Source organism: Rhinolophus sinicus, chromosome 14, assembly GCF_057876585.1.
Source record: "Rhinolophus sinicus isolate RSI-liver-muscle chromosome 14, RSI-T2T, whole genome shotgun sequence".
NCBI classification, from domain to species: domain Eukaryota; kingdom Metazoa; phylum Chordata; class Mammalia; order Chiroptera; family Rhinolophidae; genus Rhinolophus; species Rhinolophus sinicus.
Genome location: NC_142514.1, coordinates 123,060,284 through 123,076,040, shown reverse-complemented (window position 1 = coordinate 123,076,040; position 15,757 = coordinate 123,060,284). Strand labels below are relative to the sequence as shown.

At 33.8% G+C, this 15,757-nt stretch overlaps 1 protein-coding gene and 1 long non-coding RNA gene across 3 annotated transcripts in view; one reads left to right on the top strand and one right to left on the bottom strand.

The window, feature by feature from the left end:
* The window catches only part of SESN3 (sestrin 3), a 64,663-nt gene that overhangs the window by 48,312 nt on the left and 594 nt on the right, over positions 1 to 15,757 (bottom strand). The window lies entirely within an intron of this gene.
* The window catches only part of LOC141572201 (uncharacterized), a 130,649-nt gene continuing 122,743 nt past the window's right edge, over positions 7,852 to 15,757 (top strand). The window contains exon 1 of the long non-coding RNA XR_012497428.2: positions 7,852 to 15,655. This is a non-coding gene — a long non-coding RNA (uncharacterized LOC141572201). The remainder of the gene's footprint in view (positions 15,656 to 15,757) is intronic.

Here is a 15,757-nt window from a genome sequence, read left to right as displayed (position 1 = left end):
GAAAAAATCATTAAAAATGCAGAAAGTCAAGATTACACCATGCTGCCTTAAACATAAAAACAAGTATATATTTAAATACCCTTCTTTTCCATGCAGTAGCTTATTTTAGATGATTGAAATTTTATTCATGTCTTCACAATTGTTAAAGATAAATAATAAGCATCTACAAAAAGCCAAAAAGGTACATGTTTTTCATTTTTGCCTCCCTTCATAATTATTTAGAAAATATCTTTCCAACCACACGGTCAGGTCTCTAAAACCTAGGTCATATTTTGTGTACCTTTCTGGTCTTCAAAAAACCCTAGAATGTAAATATTAACTAACTGTAAAATTAAATTATTTCATAATATAACTATCTTTTTCGATCTTTATGTCCTAATCGATAACATCTCTGGATTAATATACAATGCCTAAATTACATATTTGACAAATTCCTGAAATTTATACAAGTCTTCACTACCAGACAGTATAAAAGTAGAGCGATACAATTGTAGCTATCTTTTGAATTCAAAATTAAAGAGAGAAAGGTAATTTTCTGGCTAAGTATTAGTAAGTCCATCAGGTTCCTAAAAAGAAATCCTGGAATGATTGATATAATAACAGAGGAATATGTTACAGAGACAGCCATGATATCTTCATTCGTTTCCAGACTGTATATATCTTATGTCTTTATATCCGAGTCTTCATTAGCCACCTACACAGATGTTATTACTCTCTTGACAGTTGACCTACAGTTTCTATAGCTAGCTATGAAATCTATGAGCTTTTGTTTTTATCTCAATGTGTCTTTAATTTACCATCTCATTTAATTTACCATTTCATTTGGATTTGTTCTCTGCACTATCCTTCGCTTAAATTATTTGCTTCACTTTATTATTTCTAAACAGTAATAGCTCTTAAATTTTTATAAAACATTTTTATTGTTAAAACAAACAAAAGACAATGAAGAAAAGTAGATGGTAAAATAATTTCCAGTAATCCCACCACTCAGAAGTTAATACTATTAATTTTGGAGTCCATCCTTTTGCATGTATCTTTTTACCTTTTTAAAAATTAAAATGAAAAACTTCCTATCCTTTAGGAAGAAAAGCCTTTTCCACTCAAACCTATTATGGACATCTATTCCCTTCAATACATAGATCTACATCCTAAGCATTATCCAGTAGTCCAGTGTATTTATGTCACATCATTTGTTTCACCAATTCCTTTGTTAACAGTAACCTCAGAGTATGAAGCATTTACTGATGATACTTTAAAGGTGAGAGCTGATTCAACTGGAAATTAACCCTATACTGAGATAAGGCTTAATCAAGGAGGAAATAAATGTAGAAAAGGACAAAAGAAGATTACAAAGGATAATGTGTTCTTATTTTTTAGCTCCCAATATACAGCACTGGCACTGACCTTTACAGAAGGCTTGGTGGCCCAGGAGTAAGAAAGCCAAGGGCTTTGCCTCTTAAGTGGGTGTGAATGAACGAGGGAGCAAGGGAGGCAGGTTGCCAGCAGAATCTTTTAAGTGATCCGTCGACCCCAAATTGTAGGAACCAGTTAGAAAAAAATGGCATAAATTGTTAAGCTTTTATTTTTAATCTTGTCATTGCTTCCAGTGTTCCAGAGATAATTCTGCTTAAATATAATCAAGAATGACCCATCATTTTGTCAGGAGTTTTAATCTTTATGAGAATAAAATTACAACCAGACCTAGGCAACCTTTTATTCTCAGGCATGGACCCCAAACCTAAACTTGAACTTCTCAAGTTTTCTATTAGTCTGAAGATAATAATTAACACTCATTAATTAAGGGAAGGAATTGTATAGCCTTTTGAAATACTCAGATGAAAAGTGTTATGTAAAAAAAACAAAAACTTTATTATGCTAGCTTAATCAGTCATGCAATAACTGACAGGAAATATTCTCAAACCTTACATTTGCCATACTGCTATTTTAAACCATGAAAATGCTTTTTTAAATTTCCTTTTTTATGAGTCTCAGAGTCAAAAGCTGACTGCCCATTGCCATGGAGACAGTTCTATTTAAGGTACTATATTAGTCCTTTCCTCACAGAAGAGGGATAGAAAAGTGGTCAATAGAAAAACATCCCTCTCCATGGTTTAGAATTAAGAAACTACATAAGCTTCTGGGGCAGCTGACACATAAGGGATTTGGGGAGTGGGGTGGGGGTGGAGGGGTAATAATTTAATACAGTCCATTATCTTTCCTGAGTTAAGATCAACCGAGGTTAAATTTTAGCATTAAACAAGAGATAATATAAGGGAAACTCCCATTACCTCAAAATTAGATGCAACCAAATATCAAAATAAAATTACTTGTATTCACTATCCTAGCTAAAACTCCAACTAACTGAAACCTCTCCTTTTCAAAGAGCAATCTTTTATACTTCTGATTTATCTAAGGCCCATGTATAATATACATTCCTTATGTTTGTTTTGTTTTTATTTTTAGGCTTCCTGATGTGCCTCTCTGACACCCCATTTGTAACTGAAGAGTAAGCTACCAGTTTACAGGTGAAAAAGAATATCCATAATTTACATGCATATTTAATCTTGTCTAAGAGACTTCAAACAATTTTAAAAACCAATGTTATCAATCCTAAATCTATCTTTAGGACAAACATGATTATTTCTCCTGTTTAAGGGGAAAAAAATGTTCTTAGGAAGTACAAATTCCAGTTATATAAATAGCCACAGGGATGTAAAGAACAGCAGAGGGGACAGAGTCAATAACATTGCAATAACTATGTTTAGTGTCAGATGGGTACTAGACTTACTCTGATTACTTCTTAAAATATATAAATGCTAATCACTATGTTGTACATCTGAAACTAATAATATATGTCAACTACAACTGAAAAATAAATCTTTAAAAACATGGAAAAATAGAAACAAAAAAGTCCAAGATAATTTTTTTCTCCATAAAAGCCTACAACATCAATCTTCCTTGAAGTAAAAATAATCTAAGATGGAGAGACCCATCAGAATTTACCAATGTTAGTGCCAAAACACTTACTTTTATGTAAACAAGCAATTCCAAGAGATATTTTCACTTGATTTCAGTCAACAAGCTTCCAAAACCCAACTCTCTTTTTCTCCTTAAGCTAAAGTTCAGAATCTAAGAACAATAAAATAAGACATATTTTTCTTAAGGTTAGAGCATATTGTACCTGAAGGTCTCAAATCTAACTATATTTTAAAGACAGACAAAAGGAATTTTGAATCTTCCTGACCTAGAGCTGGTACTGTCATTAATATCTATAAGAAGTAGGGATTTAGTATTGATTTAATTTGAAACAATTTCCTCTTTTTACCATTTCTCAAACAATTCATAGTGCATACTGAAAATCAAATGGACACACACAATTCTGATTTGTGGAAGCATTTGGTTAATAATCCCAGATCAGTGGTTTTCAATTCTTACAGTACATCAGGGTCACCTGGAGGGTTGGTTAAAATACAGACAGATGGGCCCCACCTCCAGAATTTCTGATTTCAGCAGGTCTGGGGTGGGGCCCCCAAATTTGTATTTCTAACAAACTCCCCAGTGAAGCTGATGCTGCTGGTTCCAGGACCTCTCTTCAAGAATCATTGTCCTACACCTTAAACAAACTTATTAGCCTATAGAATTGTTATCCCCTGTTAATAAATTACTTCAGTCTTTCCCAAAATGAACCATTTTAAATAACACAATAGCTCCAGTCTCTGGGGGAGTCAATCATAGCAATTTGGAAAGGATATTAATTCAATCAAGACCAAGTTAACTCCTAAAAATTGCTATCCAGTGGTTGGATGGCAACTGTGAGTTACAATGACATTCAGGAAAATAAACCCCTGACCAGCAGTAAATGGCTTGTGTCCCCTGTGAATTCAACTGGCATTGAAAAGCAAGTATGTATTATAATACTGTGAAGAGGAACTTAGTATTTGAATGTAAATTTTTCTTAGAAATATCTGTAAAGCAATTATGCATTACATATGTTCCAGAAAGGGTCTGTATCAAGCTTCTGTGAATCTAATCTAGCTTTCCAACTGACTTGTATTTTCATTTTAGAAATCCTTTATCTTGAATTGATTTACAACTGATAGCACATTATATTTTAGTGTTCAAGTGCTCTACAGTCCTGTCAAATAGTTAATTATCCATAAACACTAAAATGCATTAAAATGATTATAAAGATAGAATAAAAGGAAATGGCCTTTTATAATAACAATGCACTCCTCTTTTATGGCCATGAAATGCTTACCTGTCACTGAAAAAGTGATGAACGAGTTAGGTGTTCTAGAGGACAAATTACTTCATTTTTATGACATCAGAATACCTCTCATGAATGGTAACACAGTGTTTTATTAAAAGCTAAAATTAATAAACACACACTGCCACATAGGTTAAATTTTAGTGACACTCTAAAATAAGAGAGGCAACACTGTAGCACATTGATGGCAGACTCATAAGTTAATTTCTACTCAGTATTTTTAAAAATCCAATTGTTTCTATAAATATCTTAAGTTAAATGGAGTTATCATAAAGATACTTATTATCAATTCTTTCCATTTGCCATTATGACTTATATGTTCTCTTCAGTAGCTTTAATAAAGACCATAGTAAAGGATGCAAAAAAAAAAAAAAAATACATAGATGTCGTGTACTTACATTTACAAGTTTAACATCAATGCAAAGTAAAATATTTTCCATTAATGGCTGCTTATATGTCGTGGGAATTTGTTTTTTAAAACCAAGTGCATCAGATTAGTAATTACTTCATAAAAGAGAACAAGAATGATTGTCCATATCAATCCCTAGGCTATGTATGTTTAAATCTCCCACATACAATCACAATAGGCAATCATAACAACAGTTGGTCCAAAGAACTCCCTACCAGATCTAATTTGAAGCACACATTAAAATGCACAGTGTTCATCTTCATTTCAATGAAAAATCTGGTTGACTGAATAGGGTTTGAATCTTGCACATTGCACTGGTTGTGTCATTGCTCTGGGTATCATTAGATCTCAACCATGGGAAACATCATCATATACGGATGCTTTACTAATGTGCAACCCGGATAAATGGTGCCATTATTATATCCACTGATTAAATGCTCACTGTGAAATTTTCAAAGCTCATCTCCATAAAATGTATTTTGAATAATTTTTCTTTTTCCAATTGACAGCCACCACTTCTACTCAGCAGAGGAAGTGTTTGTTACCACTGAATTACCCACCCCTCATGCACACTCCCCAGCACCAGCGTTCATGTATCTGCATTTGGGTATGTCCTACCTGGGACAGCTCTGCAGTATGTGTTTATTTCACTTATTATATGACACATTTCTTGAGTGACACTATGTTAATGCTGGTTGAGGAAGGTAGTTAGGGAATTAGGCCTTTAATGGAACAAGACAATGAGTTCAACACTTTAAAATTATTTACTACAGAAAAACGACTATGCCTGTTGCACTGCCTATCTGTAGGGACAAAGAGTATCTACAGAACTACCATATATGCTCTTCACTAGAGACATCAAAGACAGAGCTCTGAAATCCCAACAATGGAGACTCTGACATGCACAAAATACATTCAAATTCTTGAGTGATTAATTTTGCACGATGACATATCAATCCAAACTATTCATATAAATTATGTTTCGGAAAACTGTCAAAGTGTAACTTTAATTAAAATCTAAGGTTCTGTAATACGTAATGGCACTCCTACTGAAATCAAACAAGGTGTGACAATTTCAAGAAGTAAAAAGCACTCTGTTTATAGTGCTAAATGACTGGACAAATGTGCTTTCAAGTATATTCAGATTAAATTTTAAAGTTTTACTTTGGATCCACCCAAATTATATGGTATCCATCCAGGTCCTTCTAAATAGCAGTTTATTACAATCAGCTCTGATTAATTTTGTACACCAATGAGTTAGAATGACATAGAAATGTTTTTTAATAGGTACTATTACTATCTGTATTTTAATAATGAGCAAATCAGAATTCAGAAAAATCATCTAACCAAAGCCTCTGATGCCAAATTCATTGTATTTTCTGCTACATCAGGAGGCTGGCAGACTCCAGACTGCTGGCCAAATCCAGCCCACTGCCATTTCTTGTACTGCCTGGGAGCTAAGAATGGGTTTCATGTTTTTAAATGATCGAAGAAAAAAAATCAAAAGAATGTTCATGATGGTTGGCAAAAGGATGAAGTCAAAATTTGCTGAGGAATTAGGAAAAATACATTCTGGGATTACAAAAGAATGGCCATATAATTAGCAACAGATTTACACAGATAAAAGAGCTAGTTAAGCTAGCTCAATAGGTCAAAACTGTTCAATGAAAACTTCAGTTTGTTTTCAATTGATTTTGTATTACAAGTAAAAAATTTTGCATTTCTAATATAAAAAAATAGTATAAAATATCTGAATTTGAAACCACTCCTATTAATCTCTCAAATAATCAGGTCCTATTAAGTTTCATTCATTTTACATTTGGTAAGAGTCTTTTCCATAAAGAAAAACATGTAGGATGTAAGGTAACACAATGTTTATACCCATAAAATGAGCCAGGCTTTGAAGTTAAACCTGATTTCAAATCCTGAGTCTGCCACTTATTAGTACTATGACCTAAGCAAGTAACTAAAGCTCCCTGAGCCCTAGTTTCTTCATCCATAAAATGTAATAATTCTTCATAGGTTCATCATGATGATTAAATGTGATATATATGTAGAGCTTAAATACTTAGCAAAGTCTATGTGTGGCACATAGGCAGTATTCAATAGAAGCTACCATTGTTATTGATATTATAAAATGCATTTCAAAACTAAGAGTTATAGTCTCAGATAATTATAATAATCTTTCACAAAAAGCTAGCTTTAGTTACCCATGAGATAAATCTGACATATATGCATATTTGGAAAGACAGATTTCATTTCTTCAAGTGGCTAGTTCCATCTTTGCAATAAAGACATAAAAATAAAACATGTATCTAAAAATGAGAATGTACACTTCCATTACAAGTAGCTATTAATTAGTAGGGCAAATAAGTCTTATTCAAATATATATATTTTTATACTTGAGAAATCTTTGGTGCAATAAATCAGCCATTTTTATACTTGGTTATCCTTATTCATATATGGTATGTTCAATACATTCTTTATGAAACTTAAGGCTAAATGCCTGTCATTCCTTATTAGATTTGAGCAGCAAAATGCAAGGCATTTCAATACTTCAGTGAATATCCTGTAATATTCATGTGTCCCTCAGGAGGTAGTCAATATCCTGGCCCATAGACCAATGAATGACTCATTTGTGGGTGGATCTAAAAAAGTAAAGGCTAGCTAGCTAAGGGGTAGTCCAGGCCTACGATCAATTCTCTGGTTCACAGTTACCAAGGGAGTGCCTGCTGGCCAAGGATATCACAGCTGGCTTGGGAGACTTCCAAAGAAAAAGAGCTGCGGGGAGGTGGAAGAAGGAATGGCTTAGCCAGAATTCTATGGGGAAATGAACCTTAGGAGATGGCCTATAGAGAATCTTGCAGGTTTGAAAATATGCCTTTAAACTACTCTGAAACAGCCATCCTTTATAGAACACTAGCAGATTCCAGGAGGTGGAGCATGTGTCCATATCAAAGCAATGGCCATTTTATAATTCTGAGAAGGACCAACAGCTAAGGCCAGTGTCCTGACCCTCTTCGTTGGCTAACATACTTCCTCCCAATAGAATTCTCTCCAAAAAGTCGTACAATATTTAATTGAAACATTCCCATGGTCACAAAGATAAAATAATCCTTGCTGTTGAACTTCTGAAAGTGTTCCTTTTAGGTAAGGAGAACAAAATATGGCTGTAAAGAACAGATATAGCAAACAAACAGACATATTTTGGAAAATGAGAAGTTTTTTATTAGATTATATTGTATCTAATATAAAGACACTGCCAATCTTTCTAAGTGAAACACATCTTTAAATCAAAATCCCATTTTGCTAAAAATAAAATTTCCATTAACCAGATTCCAAATAAGAGGCAACATGGTAGGGGAAAGACATAAATTATTAATTCTAATTCAATGTATTATACTAAGTGCAATAAATGCAGTATACTTGGATAGCATGGCAGTCCTGGGAATAGAGGGAAAAGGAAAAGAGTTTGAAGATTAGGAAAGGTTTTTTTGAAGATGTCACAGTTTTGAAGAAAATTTTTGAAAGGCAAATAGGAATTCTACATGTTAACTGTTTAGATGATATAGGATATATACATATTTTTAAATAGTTTATACCACATCTACTTATAGGTTTAAGGTGACTTATGAGACACATGAATAAACGTTTTAGCTTGGCAATGTATTTACTGTATATAGTGAATTCCACCTCCTCCCACCATCCCCATTCCCACCAGTGACGTCTAAGGGACAGTTTAGATACTGGTTGGTAGTCATTTGCAGGTCTAACCAGATCTAATCAGATAGAGTAAATAGATCCTTATGCCTCTGTCTTCAAAACCACACTGAATTGCTGGCTGCCATGGCAGTGTACAGTGTAACCCCTCACCCCGCAACACACACACACACACACACACACACACACACACACACACACACACACACACACACCTACACACACACAAAGTGGAAAATGCCCTATACCTCTGAGGATTGCAATATTAGGGACTCCCACATTCACGGCTGTCCTCTATCTCCTGCCTACAGAGGTGGTTTTTCTTTATTGTAACAATGCTTCTTATCAGTAGTCTACATAGATACTTCTCTTTCTTCTGATTCTTTCCTGTCCCTTCTTCTTCTGTTGCTTCTCCCACACTTCTCAGCTTTCAAGAAAAATAAAAAGGCTAACCTTGCTACTCAAGGCCTTTCTTTCCTTTTCAGCCAAGAACCAACCAATTAGAGCACAATGGACATAATCTTTGGATCTGACTATTCTTTACCATTACATAGTACTAAGGAGAATATTCCTTTAGAGCTAAAGAGGTTTGTATTTTTTCCTCCCTGGTTTCTATCAGGTAAAGATATGCTCACAAAAATTAGATGAAGATCATTTCTAGTTAGCCTAAATCTTACTATGGTAAGCAGAGAAGCTTCTAGGATGTCATTGAAAAGATGCTAGGCAGTATCTACATGATCCCCCCACAGAATAGAGGTGACTGGGTTAGTCTTAACCACATTTTTCTGTCAGTGAAATTAACCTTTAATTTTCCCCACAGACACTCCTGAGAATTACCTTTATATGTACTACACACTACTGCAAGGAAATATGGCTCAACAGTTCTCAAATATTTTTGTCTTGAAAAACCTTCACTCTTAGAAATTATTGAAGACCCCAAAGAGCTTTTGTTTATGTGTAGGATATAACTTCCAACATTTACTGTATTAGAAATTAAAATTGAGAACATTCTAAATGTTTATTAATTCATTTAAAATAAATCTATTACATGTTAACATAAGTCATGTTTTCATAAAAATAATTTAATCTTCCAGAACAAAAACAGTGAGAATAACATTTATGTTTTTGCAAATCTCTTTAATGTTTAACATAAGACAACTGAATTTCATATCTGCTTCTGCATTCAATCTCTTGCTTTGATTGAAGTACGTAAGGAAAACATGGCCTTACACAGATATATAGCTGGAAAACGAAAAAGATAATTGTGAATATTCTTCTTTTGATACCACACCAAAACTTGACAAGTAGAGCTTTTTAAAGGTGAGGCGCAATGTGGAACCTGAAAGTCTATCAGTAAACTTAACTTTCTATCCTCTATATTAAAATCCATTTGTCTATCTTATACTTTGAATGGATCTTTTACCCTTGTATGATTCTGATAAGCATTTTCTCAAAACTGAATAAAGCGATCCTGAAAATTCAAGGAAAACAGACAACATTATCAGTGATAAAAATAATGGTCAGACAGCAAAGATTATGTCCATTGTGCTCTAACTGGTTGGTTCTTAGGTGAAAAGGAAAGAAAGGTCCTCAGTAGCAATGTCTTTATGCACTGGTCATTTTGAAGATATTGGTTCATTGAATTATGCAGATATTCCCCATGCTGACACATTTTGTTACACAACATAAAAAATATCACATCGATTATATCACTTAAGAGGACAACCTTGAAGAATTGGGAAGCTTTCAAGCTAATGATGGCAGATATACATTTTCCAAAATTCCATTATTTCCTTGAAAGTTTAAATTTTACTGGCAATAAATATTGCCAGTTTTTTTCCTTGAATTTTTAGGATCATATTACTCATTTTTAAGAAAATTTTTATCAGATATCCACATGTGAAAAACCAAAGTTTGTCTGACAGGTGTTCTTTTAAATAAAAATGGGGTTACATTTAAAAAGTGGCTAGTTTAGCTTGCAACTAAAATAACTGCACAAGTTCTTTCCCTAGAGACAACCAGTTTGCTATGCAGAAGTGCTTTATGCACTTCTCATTTTGTCACACAGGATATTGAAAAGATGGAAACTCAAAGGTTAAGATTTAACAAAATTTAAATTTTTACTGCCTTTTCAAGGACTCTCTTAAATACTGGCATTTTTTTCCCACTATGAGTATATGACAGTGAAGAAGACAGTGTTTACTGTTTGGTGTCACTCCTTGATTTATACTAAGGAGCCAGCACAGTTTTACCTCCAGTGCTTTTGCACAGTGAAAAAAGGCAATAAAGTCTTAGTATGATTACAAAAATAGTTTTGACCCCCCTGGAGTTCCGAAAGGGTCCTGAACACCCCCAGGGTCTAAAGATCATATTTGATAATTGCTGCTTTATCTTATTAAGGAATTAATCAAACAACTGTTACATAAAAATAGGCAGCTAACTCCTCTCCTTTCCCTTCAGTTGATCTGCAATAATATGTCAAAGAGTGGCTAAAATTCATACTTCCAACCAAGATTACCTGGAGAGTTTTAAGTATCTACAGGCATTCCACAGAGACTGAAGTTGGAAGTGAGGATAATCCCTGGCAACCTCAATAATGCAGGGGACAATTCGAATACAGTTTAGTTTATTCTAGAGGCAGTATTAAGAATTAAATGGCCATCTTACTAGTTGTATGAGAGAGGTCATGCCACTTAAATTTTTGGAGTTTGTGAGAATCAACTGAGATAATGTGAAAACATTAAAAACTGTGATGGTTTAGACATATGTAAGTTATAACCCAATCTCTTCAAAAGGGAAAAAAGAAAGGGATGAAGAGACAGGGAGAAAAGGCTGAGAGACTTTAACTTCCATATCTCTTCTCCTAAATTAGAATAATTAAAAAGTCTTTGCTTTATCCTAGGTTTGCCCCAACTTCTATTAAACAGAATCATCTTTAATTCTTAGTCTTTTCGAATTAAGTGTCAATTTCCCTCATCTGCTGAAGAGTCCAAAAGACAATTTTATTTTATTATTTGAAAAACCAAAAGCTATACATTGGATTACTATTTGGGGGAGGGTGGAGTAGGATACAAATAGAAATATGCAAACAAAAAATGTTGATCATTCTAACTAAAAGCATAATATCCTTACCTTGCATTTACAGGCAATAAATAAATAGGACAGAAAAGTGAAGACTAATGAAATTACTCAGTATGTATTGAAATACATTGCCACAACACATAAAGAACTAAGGTATACTGGGAAAGGGGAAAATAAATAGGCTTGTCTTGTTCTTTCTTATATTTACAGTTGTACTTTATGGTTTACAAAGTTTTTAACACACATTACCTCTCTCAAGATATGCAGTAACCTGTAAGGCAAGTAGGAATTATCTAAATTTTACAGAGAAAACTAGGCTACAAGGAAGTTAACTAAACTGCCCAAAATTAAAGGACCTGTCAAAGACCTTACTATGAGGACATCCTGTGGCTTCCAGTATCACTACATTACCAGTTATATTTGAGCAATTTAATTATTTGACGGTTGGGAGGTGGGAGAAGCAGCAGAACTCCTTTTACAAATGAAATCTTATACTGAACCTTAACTATGAAAGATATAAGTATACAAAACAATGATTTTTATAAGTTTTAGTGATAAAATAAGTTACTAATAATGAGTTGGTATTCTCACAAGTAAAAATTTAGCATTAGTAGATATGTATAGTTAGAATTTTTTTAATAAAAGCCAGTGCTCTCATAATCAATGACAATCTTTCTCATCAATGTCATATTAACAAAAAAGTTCAAATATTATATATATATATATATATATATATATATATTTAATTCAAGGCCTGCACAAGAATTATCTTGTAACAAAAAATAATTTTTTAAATAATGTTAAAATTTGGTAAAACATATTTTTGGGTAGCTATGATTTTAAATGTACTTAAAAATTTAATCCAACTCAAGCATTTTTGAACACTAAAGCATTTAGAGTTCCATAAAAAGCAGTTTGAAATCCATTGCACAATGATTTGCTCTTATAAATTCACTGCTTAATATCTGCTTAACTCATTTAAGATAAAAATGAAGTAAAAATCTTTTAACAATCAAAATTATGTACATAAGAAACCTGATTAACCAAGGCAGAATAGCCACTAATCCATAGTCAAAGCAATTCCATGCTATTGGTTGAACCATATAAAATTGTTACTAACTGACAATTTTGACGATAAAAAATGAGATTCATATGGTTCAATCTAATATTTCCCATTTTATTTTCCCAGTCTCTTCATTTATAAAACCATCAAAAAGTTGTCAAAATAAGTGATTATATAAGCAAAGTGGAAAACTGCAAAAACCAACAAATATCTATCACTGGAACTAACCAAACACATGAAGAATTTTCAATGTTAAATCCTTTAACTTATAGTGCAGAGCTTTAGTCACTTCAGTAGCACTAACTGCTTAATACTCAAGGTACATTGTAATATGAGACCTTTTATTTATTGGAAAATGAGTGGACTGTTACCTACCTTTTTTAATGCAGTTTGGCACTCCACTTTAAAATTTGTCTAGTTGTCCCTGGAATTTATTCATGTAAAATGTACTACACTTCAAAATTCTTAACTTTTCCAAAGTAAATAGAAGCATTTTCTCTTTTACTTAAAACTTTATTGAATTATGTCATTGATAAGAGATCAAGTTAGGCTTAGTAGGAGTTTTAGACTTGAGGACAGTTTGTTACCCTCTATGGCTTACCTTTCCATTCTTTTTACTGACCTATGATTACTAAATTAGGTATATTCATTATTTTAGGTACATTCATATTAGGTATGTTCAATAAAATATTTTGAATATTTTACTCCACATTATACTCTTTATTTTGGAGGACACTAAATCAAAATTGTAAAGGAACTTCTAAGAATAAATGTGATTCTCATACAATATACAACTCAGTTTTCAGATACTGGGTTAAACCAAATTATTTCATGTGAAGGTGAATCCAGTTCCTTTTGAAGATGCTCCAAATTCAACACACGGCAACAAATTAAGCCACTTACAGAAAGAGGCATCATGCCACATATAAAGGTGACTCTTCCCCCGTCATTAATGAGGATTATAACAGCAAAGAGTAATTCACACTGGGTGTGCATGAATTTCATTCTTCCATTATGAACTACACTGAACAAAAATTCAAAATTCTGTGACTCACTTGGTTATTACTGAACACTTTATTAAGTGGAAAACACAAGATAAATTCAGAAAATCACACTTTGAGAGTTGTTGATGAATTTTACTTAGAGTATAATGTTCAGTTAAAAAGAAAACCATCTCTTTATTAGAAATAAACTCTCACATTCTGTTTTTAAATGCTGAAAATTTAAAACACTAAACACTTGATATAAAAGAGCACTTAAGAATAGTACTTTTAAAAAAGCTAGAAATATTGCCAAGTCATGTCATAACTGGCTCAAACAGTCCCATTTCCATCTAAAGTCATTGCATGCTACTGCATGAATCAATATTAAATACCCCTTGGAGTTACTAAAAATTGTAACATTGGCAGAGGTGTGCAAAGCAATTATAAAATATGAAAATAGTGAATACCCATTTTCTATATAGCTCTTTCTTTTAATAATGGCTAGAGATGAGGATGCTCTCTCTAAATAGAAATAATTTCTTAAAAGCTGAGGGAAAGATATAAAGAATGCTAGCAAAGTGTGATGAATCCATAGCCATGGTTCTCTCAAAAAAATAATAAAATAGATTTTGAAGCCTAATATCACCTCCAAACATTTTATTAGCCTACCAAATTGCCAGAGCCTTTAAAAAAATGAAAATCAATATAGCTCTGCCCCCCCCATTCAGTTAAAACAAAAAACAAAAAAACCAACTAGCTGTTATTTTAACCAGGCATGAGTTTAATCAAACGTGTCTCAAACAACACTTTTTTCACGATAAAGACATAACTTGAAACTTTTAAAGTTAGGAAATAATAATAACCATTTTTTAAAAAGCTTAATTCAGATGACATCTGGCCCTGAAGTGAAAGCGTTAACATTCAACTAAGCTGATCTGCACTTCTGATCCATTGCATTTCTCACAAGCTGCCCTACAATGAGCTGAACAAGTATCAACTGTAATTTGATCCCAGAGTTTATGGGGGAAAAAATAACTGCACATACTCAACATGCACATTTAATAAAAATCTGTTTCAGGAAAAACATACGCAATAAACACAATTTAAGGCATATTTAATTGTTCGATTAACTTCAAATCTGCAATCCCTTTGCTTTCTTCATGCTCTCAAGTAAAACAGAAAAAAAAAAAAAAAAAAGCAGCAGCCCTACTGCAGGGAAAAGAGGCTTGAAAAACAACTTTGATTGGCACTTGGCCTGACCCACAGAGGAAGAAAAACAGTTTTAGGACAAAGAGCGCAAATATTTGAGCTTGCTTACTTACATGCTTTCTTTCTTTTTTTAATACGTATATAAAGAACAACCCCAACTGAACTGTATTTAGGGAAATTGACTAAAAACGGTGCCGTATTCACCTTAGTCCCTATGCATTTGCACAGCTCAGCAATTTTAATTCATTTGTATTGGACAAACAGAAACACCTCAACTAATGTTTCCACTTAACGAAATGTAAAAATAGAGTTTGGATAAGAATAAACGATTAAAATATTACCCAGTGGCCGCTATACAAGTCTGATTAAAAGCTTTCCTCGGTCTAAAGCGACATCTCATCACCCCCTCCCCCTCCTTTAACGGAGCGATTAAGCCAAGAGAGCTAAACAATACTGGAGTAAACTTTTATCAGTCACTCTAGGAAGCAATAAGCTGATTCTGCGTCTGATTTTTCTGGACCTAAACCGGGGAGAGAGGGGGTTGCTAGGGAGGGATAACTCACTTCCATCTCAGTCTCCTCCCCCAACCCCAGCCTGAGGAACTGTAAGGTCGAATAGCATTTCCCATGGGCATAAAGTTCAAGCTGTTTTACCAGTTCCTTTCATGACTGAGTTATAGACACAAGAGGACTATCAAAAGAATGTAAAAAGGGGGTGTTAGGGGAGAGCGCAAGGAAGGCAGAAAGAAGAAACAAGCGAGTAAACAAAAACACCCGCAAGAGTTAGCCACAGCGAAGGAGCCAGGTTCCTCAAGACCAGACCTGGCCGTTCTGATTTCATATCGACCTCCATCAACAGCACCGGGAGAAGGATCGAACAGGTCCCTCGCTCCCTCAGCCCGAGGACCAGGCCGGGGTTTCAAGGTAAGAAGATGAGCCGAAAAACAAAACACAAGCACCATTCCCCCGGACCCCCCAAAATCTCCAATCCCTCGGGACTAGCGTCGGTCCCGGCAGAGATAAAAA